At 32.7% G+C, this 13049-nt stretch overlaps 1 long non-coding RNA gene across 1 annotated transcript in view; it reads right to left on the bottom strand.

Moving 5' to 3' along the window:
- Positions 1-4277: 4277 nt before the first annotated feature.
- The window catches only part of LOC126937352 (uncharacterized), a 46303-nt gene continuing 37531 nt past the window's right edge, over positions 4278-13049 (bottom strand). The window contains exons 2-4 of the long non-coding RNA XR_007719700.1: positions 10463-10595; positions 6697-6825; positions 4278-5016 (exon numbers count right to left, since the gene is read on the bottom strand). This is a non-coding gene — a long non-coding RNA (uncharacterized LOC126937352). The remainder of the gene's footprint in view (positions 5017-6696; positions 6826-10462; positions 10596-13049) is intronic.

The raw sequence follows: 13049 nt of genomic DNA, 5'->3' as shown, positions 1-13049 counted from the left end.
GAGTTGCTAAGTGTTACATTCAATTTTCTTAATAGCTATTAGGCTATTCAATTTATCTGAAACACATATTGGGTGAGTTGTAGTAGTTTGTTATTTGAGGAACTGGTCCATTTTGCATAAGTTGTCATATTTTTGTCAATAGAGTTCTTTGTAGTATGTTCTTACTAGTCTGCAGGACCCACAGTAATACCCCATTTTGTTTCTGATACTCTAATTTGTGTCATCTCTTTTTTCTTCTTTGTCAGTGTTCCTAAAGATTTTTTAATTTTACTGAACTTCACAAAGAACCAGCTCTTAGTTCATTGATTATCTCTGTTGTTTTTCTATTTTCAATTTAATTGATTTCTTCTATTTCCTTCTTTGTTTTCATTATATCTATTTTTTCTTCCCTTTCTAGGTTCTTGAAGTGGTTACTTAGATTATTATATTGAGACTTTTGTTATTTTCTAATGTAGGTATTTAGTGTTACAAATTTCCCTCTCATCATTGCTTTAGCTATGACCCACAACTTTTGATATATTTTCATTTTTATTCAGTTTAATATACTTGTATTTACTTATGATTTCCTTTTTTGATATATGGATTATTTGGAAGTATGTGTTCTAATTTTTAAGAGTTTGAAAATTTTCTTTTTATTTTTCTGTTACTGATTTTCAGTTTAATTTCATTGTGGTTAGATAACACTGTATAATTCCAAATTTTAAAAATTTGTTGATTTTATGATCCAATATACTATTTATCTTGGTGTATGTTTTTGAGTACTTATAAAGAATGTGGTTTTTGGTGTTGTTGGGTGGAAAGTTGTATAAATATCAATTAGATGTTGTTAATTAATGGTGTCATTGAGTTCTTGTAAACCATTGCTGATTTTCTTGTTAGTTGTAGATGAGAAAGTGGTGTTGAAGTCTGAAACTACAATGTGGATTTGTTTTATCTTTTTCTTTCAGTTGTCTCAGTTTGCAGCTCTGTTGCTCAGTGTATATACAATCAATCAGGACTGCTATTTCTTCTAAGTGAGATGGATTGACTTAGCATTAAATAATACCTCTCTCTCTCTCTCTCTTTCTTCTCTCTCTCTCTGGTAATTTTCTTTGCCCTGTAGTCTACTTTATCTGACAGTATTATAGTCACTACTGCTTTTCTTTGATAAATATTTGCATGGCATATCATTTTATTTTCAATTTGCCTATACATTTTCAGCCTTGCTCTCTTTCTCTTCTTTTTCTGAGACTCCAGTGATATGAAAGTTAAAGTCCCACAGGTTCCTGAGGTTGCATTCCTCCCTGCACCATTGTATCTTCTCTTTGATGTTCAGATTGAATAATTTCTATTATGCTATTTTTCAGTTTACTCATCCTTTCCATCGTCCACTCTATTCTGTTGTTGAGCCCATCCCGCGGGCTTTTCATTCTAGTTAATTTTTTAATTCTAAAATTTCTGGTTTTTCTTTATGTCTTTTTTGCTTTTATAAAAAAATTTCTTTGATGTTGCTTTCTTTTTCTTTAATTTGTTTAAAGTATGTTTTTAGTTGCTCATGAAATATTTTATCATAGCAGATATAAGATTTTTGTCAGATAATTCTAACTTATTTGTCATCTCTACATTGGCAACAATTGATACAGTTTTGCATTTACTCTACAATATTTTTAGTTCTCAGTAAAATGAGCAATTTTTTATTGAAACCAGGGCATTTTCATATTCATATTATGTTACAAAACCCTGTATCTTATTTAAACTTTAAACCTTTTAGCTGGCTTTTTCTGATATTGCTCTAGCAGGGAAAAGGGGGAACAGAAATATTGACCCATTATTACAAAAAGTGGTAGAAATAGTTTCTATTGACACCCAAAGGTAAGGAAAGTTCATCTTTATTGCCAGGAATATTGGGAGCTCCTGGTTCTTACGTGGTCTCCATTGACATGGTGGTAAGAGTGGCCTCATTACAACTGGGTAGTAGTAAATGCTATGACTCTCCACTAGGTTGCCTTTGACACCATTCTAGTGGGGAAAGGGGAAGCTTCCTTATTTCTATCTAGCAGGGATGAAATTCTCACTCTTATCTGGTCTTCTCTGACATAAACCCAGTGGAGACACTGAATTGCCTCATTACAACCTTGCAAGAGTGAAGTCTAAATTCCCCACTCCGCCTTGGCTAGAGTGGTGGGGTGGGGTGACATTTTTTCCTATGATATTTGGCTAGACTACTGATTGTCTAAAAGTTTTTTGTTCTGCCTAGTTACCCCTTTCATTTTACTTTGGCTAGAGACAGTAGGCTTTTGTCTGTGTTCATTGGTATTTCTGTGTTGCCAGTTTCTTTAGCTTCAAGTCTCAAATATAGGAGACAAAATAAAAACCCAGAGTAGTCATCACTGTTATTTCTGTTTCCCAGGTCTCTGGATAGTCTGCCTTCTTCTCTCTATCTTTCATAGTCTTCTGATGCTTGTTTTGCATAAAATGTCCTGGTTTATAGTTGTACATGATAGAAATAATAAAGTACATCTACTCTATTTACCTAGAAATGGAAGTCTCTAGGGGCACATTTTAAAGGATAGTAGCCTAAAAACATAATTTGGTGAATTTTTAAATATTCTAAACAGAGATAAATTCATTAAATTAAGCTAGATTTCGAAGTCTCTTGAATCCCAGTCAACTGCTAGGTCTTAAATAGTAGACTATGCTTGTCAGACATTACAGGAAATAGAATATCTAAATTCTTTGTGTTAGTCAAATAATCCCAAATCTCAGAGGCTTAGAACAGTAAACTTCTGTCTCTCTTAGTAGATGGTCTCCAAGTCAGCTATGATTCCATTTAAGGCTGTGTCTCAGACTCGGGTTTTCTGATTGAGAGTGTAGGTCTACTCCACATGTTTTCCCATTGTGGAGCAAAGGCTAAAGGGGCAGCCTCTCTCAGTATATGCCATTCTTCATGGTAATATTCAAAATAGAAACCGGCAAATATGTGCAATGGTTAGTAAAGTTTTTCCACAGAACTGGTGCACTATCCTTTTTGCTTATATTTTATTGACCAAGCAAAGTCACATGGCCAAGCCCAAAGTCAATTGGGTGGAGGGGTATACTTATTTTACGCAAAGCAGACAAACTGCATAGTAAAGGGTATAGATATATAATCTTCCTTCAGAAGAGAGAGAATAAATGTGAAATCTTTACATAACAATTAGAATGCTAAAATAATCATAACATTTTCAAACTAGATTAATTGGGAAGAAACAGAATTTAATTTAGTAAACATTGTGTTAAAATATGTTTTCTGTTAAAGATGCAAAACTCATCCAAGTAATGGCTCTATGATCTGTTGTATCATTTTTCACACATGCTATGAAAGATAAGAATAACTAGTAATTAACTTAAAATGGTGTGTCAAGTAGGTCACTTGAAACTTATGTTAGTTATCAGCTTAATTTTTAATATAAATATCATAAAAGTTATCTTCAGGCCAGTTCTTTTCAGCCTACTAATATTTTACTTTGCATTCCTAAATCTCCATTAAAATGTAGGTACATCTATAGAGACACAGATATCCCTAAAGATATCTATATATCCCATTGTTTCATGAAATTTTATATTAAGGCCAGACACAGAATAATTCATAGAATGATAGCAAGGGAAAAAAAGGATTTTTAGGCAGCTGGAGTGAGAAGAAAAATTAGAAAGAAAATGTTCTCTACTGGGAACTATTTTAAGTAAAGAATCTGGGGCAAAATTTTACATAGCTTCTTCTTTCTAAATGAGAGAATTGATTCCTATCCCCACAAATTCAATAGTGAGCTCACGTGAGTTCCACATAAAGGATCCAGCATAAAGAAAGCCATACAGTGTAGTGAGATATAAATTAGTGTGTGTTGCTTACCTTTGTTTAGTTACACATCTTGCAATTTGCTGATAATTGCATGTGGATTGTACTAGTTAGCTACCCCGCTACTCAACCAACTCAAGTAAATAGAACAAAATATTACTGAATATTTTATTTAAAAGCAGTGTAGACAATAACTGACAAGAAACATGGAGGTAATCAGATCTCATTGTTCCTCATAAGAGACTGACTGCCATCTCTGACATGTTGTCTGAAAAACTCCAGTGATGGAGAAATACTACTGATTACTTTCTGGCACTTTTGGCTGCAAGAAAGAACTTCCTCCCATTGACTTGAGATTTGCCTTTCTCTAATTTCTACCTAATGGTAATAATAATAATATTTTTTTCTAACTTCCACCTAACCATAGCAACAAAGACACCCAGCAGGTAATCATAAGTTGGCATATGGTAGGCCTGCAGAAAGAATTAACTAACGTAATGTATTGTTTAACAGATCTAATAGAGATGATAAGATAAATGACAAATAGCTAAAATGTGAGTTGATATACTATAACAAATATCAAAAGTGTTAAGGGGTTCCATGTAGGAAAGATTATATGCTATTGGGGGAGGAGAATACGTGGGAAAGAGGAAGTAAATATATTGAAAGGTCATCTAAGATAGGCTTTAAAACCTAGGTAGAATTCTAGCAGGTAAATGTGAGAGACAAATAAGCAGCAGCAAGGTTATAAGTGAAAGATACTAAAATGAATGTAATTACAAGAGAGGGAGATGAGACTCAAAAGGAAGACTAAGTGCATGCATACGTCAGTTCAGGCTGCCATAATAAAATCACACAGATGGGGTGGCTTAAACAACAGAAATGTATTTGCTCACAATTCTGGAGGCTAGAAGTCTGAAAGTCCAAGCTCAAGGTGCCAGTAGGCTTGGTAACTATGAGGCCTTTCTCCTCGACTTGCAGACAGTACCTTCTTGCTCTGCCCTCCCAGGACTTTCTCGGTGCACATGTGTTGAGAGAAAGCTTCCTCATGTCTCTTCCTCTTCTTTTGAGAGCACCACTCTTAAGGGATTAGGGTCCAATCCCTACAGCCTCATTTAACCTTAATTTCCTCTTTTAAGGCTCTGTCTCCCAAAACAGTCACATGGTGGGCAAGGGCTTCAACATATGAATTCTTGGGCACTCTGGGAAAGGGTGGGTGTGATACAATTCAGTCCACAGTAGTCTTTAAAGTAGAAAAAGTTCAATGCAGGCTGAGGATTTAGGACTTAATTCTGTTAGAACTAGGAAGTCAGTGACACAAAAACCTGGATTAGGAAAGTGACAGCTAAAATCATGCAATTTTCTTTAAAACTGATAGAACATCTTGATTGCCTTCCTGTAGGTCTGTAGCCAAACATGTCATAGCCTGTTAAGATTAAAATGTAATGCTTATACCAACATTTATGGAGTTTCATTTAAGACTAAGCAATAAATAAATCCCAAAGAAATATTCATTTGTGATGGAATATAAATAAGCCACTATTATTTAAACTCAAGCACTCTTCCAATCAAAACATTTGCTATAATATGATTTTTCCCAATATAAATATGAACTTTAGTTCTACCTGTCTGCACAAAGTCAGAGTCAGAGTCTCTGTAAAAAACTGAAAGTTAAATAAACCATGTGAACTAGACATATGTTTTATTTTATAATTACCATAAAAATGCGGTATAAATCAAAAAAAGAAATCATAGAATTTCTGCTTTGCTTGCTGAATATAATTTTAGGTTGTTTCTTTTGCCGCTTTATGAATTATTAAAAGCTTTTGTCATTTCATTCATTTTGGCTAGAAAAAACTTAGATATGATTTATGGAGATTTAAAGTAAGACAATATGAAGGGGAAAGCATAAAATCCAATCTCATTAATTTACAACTTAAAAATTCTGCTGCCAAAAGGGGAAAACATATTTTGGGATGTCTCTCTCATAATTTCCTATATTGCCTACATAATCTGAATTCATTGCATAATAGGGTATTCTCTGTCTTTAGTTATGTCAACTTAGTGCTTATGCTTCTTAATTCGTATTTAATTCAGTATATGTTCCTATTACAACTGGCAGGCTATTAAGACATTTTTTGTTAGTCTTCCCTATCAACATTTATAAAAGAAAATGGGAAAGTTATTCATACTAGGTTAAAGTCTTCTTAAAAATAATTCTGTAATTTGTAAGCTCACACTGAATGTTGAGGTATAGCAAAAGATATTTTGTCATGTGTGATAATAATGCATCTGATTTCTGAGTAAAACACAGCAATACAAAGATATTTAATATATCATCAATGATGCAGAAGATTCATTTGACTCTCAGGCTAGGGGACAACATAACGTGTACTAACCTTGATTTACTGCTCTTGGTTGGCTTCTAAAAGTCAATATTACATTGAATAGGAAAGGAATTCTCATTTGAATGAAAACGGTAACAAGTTTATTGTGAAAATATATAGTTGCAGTGCCTTATAATCTTCCAAATAATAAACAAGAATATTTAGTGAGATGGCATGTATTAAAAAAATCTAGGGAAGATTTATTTTTTAAAGTTAAGCCATCTCTTTATGTTCTCTGTTTTTATACCTTTAATTTGTTTGCATAGGAAGAAAAGGCTGAATATAATTCTTTATCAGGTGGAACAGAACCTCTTATATGAAAACATAAGTACGTCTAGGCTGAACTGGTTTGGAAGACTGAGGGGAATTGGCCTAGAGACCTGGGAAATAGCTTTTTATTTTGTTTTGTTTTCTAGCCATGACATGAAAGGTGGGGGACTACTTATGAGGAGGAAACAGGAGGCTGAGAAAGAGAATGGGGAAATATTGACATACCAGGGAATTGAAGAAAGGGTGGAAAGGCTCAGGCACAGTTTTTCCATATAGTCTTCATATCTAGAGGCCTCATTTTATTGTAATTTTTCAACTTTTCTCTTTTTTATCCCAAACTTGCAAATGAGAAACCTGAAGTCCAGAAAGGATAAGTGATTTCACTAAGGTCATGTAGCTGCAGTGTGGTAGAGCTGTGTTTTTCACTACATCTTTGCAGCCAATATTTAATTGAACATAACAGTTAACACGATATAAAATATTTATTTTCATGAAAATGATACTTCTATCATGAAATATTTAAGTTTTGAAATATATTGCTTACTTTCCACTGTGATTTTAGAATTTCTAATTTTAATTGAATATGAGCATAGATTCCTAGTATATTATAGCTTACAAAATTGGAATATACATTGAACCTTACAATAATCCTGAAGAGAGGACATCTATTAACATGATGAACAAACATTATCTTATAGATTTTATGTTATTTGTCCATGATGATACTGCAAGTATCTGAAATGGCCAAATTTAAATACTATTTTCAGACTCAAACAACAAAAGTTTTTCTGCTAATACTGTTGCATATTTTCTCTGAACAATCTAGTATATTTTATTACAGCTTTTGATATTTAAATTCTGACAAAAATCTAATGCTCCCACATATGGAATTATTCTATATTTAATTGCATTATTCTATATTTTACTTTAAATATTCCTAAATTTTGTGATCCCAAGATAATTTGAAAATGCATGTTTGGAGTCTTTTGAGGATAACTTGGTTAGTTGTTGACAGTAGTTACAGTAGCATTGCAAATTTGGTAGATCTTCCACACTCCCTCTTAGCATGACCATTTAATAAATAATTCAAATTGTTCCTAATGCAGCATTTTAGGGTATACTGGTACAACAAATAGCCTAGGAAATACTATGCATTCAAATAAAACAAAAATATATATAGTCATGCACCACATTTACAACAGTGACTCTAGAAGATTATAATGGGGCTGAAAAATACCTATTGCCTTGTGACGTCACAGCCATTATAGCTGTCACAGTTGTCCTAATGCATTATTGTCTATGCTATTCAGAACAGTAACATGCTGTACAGATTTGTAGCCTGGGAGTAATAGGCTATACCACATAGCTTAGGTGTGCAGTAGGCTATAACATCTAGGTTTGTATAAGTACACTCTATGATGTTCACAAAATAATAAAATCACCTAATGACACATTTCTTAGAATGTACCCAATGTTAAGGAATACCTGATTGTATTACCATACATTTATATTGCTTGTGAATTTCACTTATCTATGGAAGGTCATGAAAAACAGAAAAATAAAAATAATTATTTAAATTGACCTATCAAATTATAACATGTGTATGTACAATGTGTAATATTTAGTGCATTATTTTATATATGTAGGTGCATAAATATGTCATAATTTTATTTGGTACATAATTTATTATTTTAAATATACATATCTACCCAAAACAATATATTATATTTTAAATTAAGAATTCAGAATAATTTTTCTAGAGCTTTGTGATTACAGTCTGCTGTCTGTACCTGGGTTCTGCGTCTGTGGATTCAACCAGTTCTTGAACCAAAAATATTGAAAAAAATGCTTCTATATTGACATATATAGTATTTATTTTTATCATACTGCCTTAAACAATGCGGTACAACAACCATTTACATAGCATTTACATTGTACTAGGTACTATAAATAATCTTGAGATAATCTAATGTATATGGAGGGTATCCCTAAGTTACATATAAATACTGTGCCATTTTATATTAGGGACATGAGGATCTGCAGATTTTGGTATCCACAGGAGGTCCTGGGACTAATCTTCCATGGATACTAAGGGACAACTGTATCTACAGTTTTTGCCATAGGTGCAGAATTCAGAAACCAACATCCTTGAAGATGTTCCCCCATTAAGTGACATAATTAATAGTCTTCAAAATGAAAATAAATAAAAGGCTGAAATGGAAAGACAGAAATCAGATTTGAAAAAAAACAGTAGTTTCTTTGGTAGGATAAAATCTAAGAGTTAATGGAGGGTGTCTTTCTTGAAAATAATCCAAAAATTACATATTTTCTAATTCTTGATTTGGACAGTCTCTGTTCCCATCATTCAAAGACTACCAGGAACACATCTGTGATCAACAAAGGTAAGTTATTGCTTCTTACAGCAAAAACAAAACACAAATCACAAAAAACACAGCATGGGAGACATAGGATACATCAAAAGGAGTTAGGATAAAACTGAAGAAAAGTTGCTTACAGAGTTTTGGGTGCTGGAGTCATTGGATGATTCTGGAGAAACTGGTCAGATTGTGTAAACCAGTGTATTGCTGGAACTGTCAGAGGTTCTTATCTTTAAAATTTATGAGACCATGTGGAACCACTGTTAATCAGTTTGTGTGTGGTCTTATCAAAACCACATGAGTCTAAACAAACTGCTGGTGCTAAAATAATGGGAGTTTAGAAAAGTCTGTGATAAACATCATGATTTTTTTTTCTGATACCATTTATCTCTATGATTCAGGGTACACTTTGTAAGTGTGGTTTCTGTTTCAATTCTTAATTATTCTTTCATGACCTCTCTGCCAATAAATTTTCCCTTTATCAACACTAACAAAAGTATAACCGAGGGTAAGTAATTTAAATTTCCTTGAGCCCAAGTTTCTGTTTGTAAAACTAAAATTTTGGAATTGATGTTCAAAAAGCTCCTTATTCATCTAAGATTAAAATACTGAATCCCAGAAATTAACCTTTAATTATCCACCTTCAAACATATATGAAGGATGAATTTTGCATCAACAAAGCTTTAAACATCATTATTTTATTTCAAATTCCACATTACATAAATGGTATGAATCTGATTTTTAAGTAGAAACAGTAGAAAATGCCAAATTCTTATTTTCCTAATACTCATTACAAATAAAAAATAAATTGCAATATAAAATCACAGATTTTGAACAAAATGTATTTGAAATTAAACACACTTATTAAATTAGAAATAATGATAATGATGGAACTGCTGACTCAAATGAACATTCATAACCCTTGTTAGATATCAAAAGAATGGAGGCCAATACAAATGAAACAGAAAGCACGTTGACACATTGTTTTACAAGTTGTCTTAGTAGGTTCTAGGCTGCCATACTAAAGTAACATAGACTAAGTGGCTTAAACATCAGAGATTTATTTTCTCACAGTTCTGAAGGCTAGCAAGTTCAAGATTAAAATTCTAACAGGGTTTGGTTTCTGGGGAGGACTCTCTTCCTTGACTGCAGATGGATACCTTTCTTACTGTGTCCTCACACTGCCTAAAGAAAGTTCTTGTATATCTTCCTCTTCTTTAAGGGTACCAGCCCTGTTGGATTAGAGTTCAACCCTTATGAATTCATTTAGCCTTTTTTACATCCTTACAGGACCAGTACGATCACATTGAGGGTTAGGGTTTGAACATGTGAAGTGTGGAGAGGGGACACAATTTAGTCCACAGCACTAGTAAACCCACAAAAATGGCCTACCTTCAACAAAACATTATATCCTTCCTTAAAACACTGAGAAAACAAATGTTTTATTCCTTTTTCTCATGAACAAAATAAATCTACATAAAATGGAAGGAATTCTATTGTCTTTTTACTGGCACCCTTTCCTTTTCTATTGAAAAGAGTTCCCCCATAAGAAAGAGTGACAAATTCCTTGAACTGGACTGGTAAAATTTGCCTCTTCTCTGTGTCATTCTCACCTCTGACCTCTTCAGAGATTATCCTGGTAGGATGCCTGCTGATGTTGGCTTTGAGTGATGTGACCTTCAACACTTCCTTAAACATGGACATGAAAAGGATCAGCTTCCAGCAGATTAAGTGAAGTCAAGCAAACTACCAAGAAAAAAAAAATAATAAAGGCAGTTTAACTTTGAAAGCAATTTTACTCAATAGTTCTAATTTGCCTTTAAGACTTACAAAAGCCTAGATTAAATAAACAGATTCCTAGATCATTTCCTATCAATTAGATAATATTTGGACTGAAACAGTCTCCCGGCTTTTGTCCTATTTTAAATAATGTAAAGACTCTATTAGAGATGGTATGGCCAATTTAATCTCCAAAACTTTATTTTATTCAGTATTGTTACACTTATTTTCAATAAGCTTTTTAAAAAAAGGTTATTGCCTCTACATGTAGGTGTATTTTAAAAGAACAATTGATAATGTGGTTTCACTAATTGAATTTTTAGTTAGTTTTTACATCATGCATAGGAATTTTCTAAATACTGATTTATTGTCTTTCTTCTTCCTGATTACAGCAGCCCATCCTGATCCCCATGCCCTCAAATATCCCAATATTCACAACTTAGCTTTGTCCACATGTATTTTTCTCCATATTTTAATTATTTTATAAACTTTCTCTCTTTACATATACATATATAATATGTGCATATATATACACATATTATGTAAGCACATATGCAATCTTACATATATAGAATTGTTTTGTTATCTTTTTATTAATCCAAACAATTATGCAATAGGTATCTTTATATACAGACTCTTACAGATTGGCACATTTGCTTCTACAGAATAGCTTTCTACAAAAAGAAACTGTTTTTTTTTTTTAAAAAATGTTGCTTTCTAGGAAAGATATTGCCCGATTCTCATTTTAAAGATTAATTCACTGAGCCCTCTGGAACAGAGGCTAAACAAGGTTAAATTGCTTTACAGTTCAACCAGCCATCTAAGAGACTATCCTTTTACTTCATAACCACACTAGCATTAGGTTTTAGAACATTATATAGTTTTTCAGATTAAATCATTGTTATATTCATTTCTATTTTCCCAGTAACTAGTGAATTTTCCTTTTCAAAGTGTTAGGTATTTAAGTTGGCTTTTTGTACATTGAGTATGTATAGCTTTTGTCCATTTTCATATTGCATATTTTGTCATCTTCCTGTCAGTTTGTAAGAACTTTTTGTGTATTACTAAAATGAGCACATTGCCTGTTATTTTCATTGTCGTTTTTTCCAGATACATCACGTGTTTATTATTTTTGCTCATTTTTTTTGCTCTAAAAATGGTTTAAATTTTATTTAGCTACCTCTGAGTTTTAAACACTCTAGGTTTCTGGTATTACACATTAGGTACCAAGATTTTTTGGCAGTGTTGCAAGAAAATAATTATTTAACTCAACTCGTATTAACTTTTATAAATAGTGTAATATGGGTATCCATTTTTAATTGCTTCCAGGTAGATACACTGATTATTAAATAGGTCAACCCTTTCTCATTGAATACATCTACTATTGTATTAACATTATTTTGATGAAGTGCTCAATATAATATAGGATCCAAAAACACATTGTTGGAAAATTTTAAAACTTAAAAAAAATTATCTGTTCATTTAAAATTGCCCATCTCCTAATGTACTAATGCAAATTGGTTAGCATGAAGATGGGATTCATAAGTAAAAACAATCGGCATATCTTCTTGAGTACTGAGTGTGTGGATGTGAAAATTTTAATGAAATAATTGGCCCCCAGTTGTTCAATATATTTTATTCTTCTTTTCTGTTTCAGAGTATATTCTGTGTATTAATACTAATCTGTAAATTAGATAATGGAAAAATCCAAAATCTCTCCTATACTCTAACTGCTGCCTTCTCTTTTCTAATTTCTCTACTCCAAACAGCTGATTCTGTTTCTCTGTTAATTTCTCATATCCAAATTGAGAAAGACCCAGAAATACATAGAAAGTTTGTAATTTGTCTTGTTACTTTAATAGTTTTCAACTTTTTTTTTTTTCTTGAAACCGAGTGTCACTCTCTCACCTGGTCTGGAGTGTGGTGGTGTGATTATAGCTGACTAAAATCCCAAACTCCAGGGCTCAAGCAATCCTCCTGCCTCAGCCTCCCAAAGTGCTGGGTTTACAGGCATGAGTCGCTGTGTCTGCCTCTTTTCTATTTTTTGGTCTGTTTCTCTTTTTCACTTCCTGAGTACCCTAACTCTACTTCTTCGCTCCCCTAATGGCAGCACTTCAGACTCTAATTAATTCCATTCTCATTTACACCTCCCAAAGCCGTCATAAACTAATAGCTTTCTACATATTTTTGTATATGAAACAAGTTGACAATTTTCACAATAATCCTGAATAGTAGGTATTATGATGATCATGCCAATGTTACTAAAGAGGCTATATGACTTGCCCATGATCACCAGTGCAATAAAATAGCAAAGACTTTCTGATTATGTTACATGTGCTTTCCACTGTCACCTTTTTGGTATTTGACTATTTTGTTTGATTGACTAATTTAAGGTGACAATGATTAGCTGTCAATTAAAAT

Source organism: Macaca thibetana, chromosome 15 (assembly GCF_024542745.1).
Source record: "Macaca thibetana thibetana isolate TM-01 chromosome 15, ASM2454274v1, whole genome shotgun sequence".
NCBI lineage: Eukaryota > Metazoa > Chordata > Mammalia > Primates > Cercopithecidae > Macaca > Macaca thibetana.
This window is presented reverse-complemented; position numbering and strand designations above follow the sequence as displayed.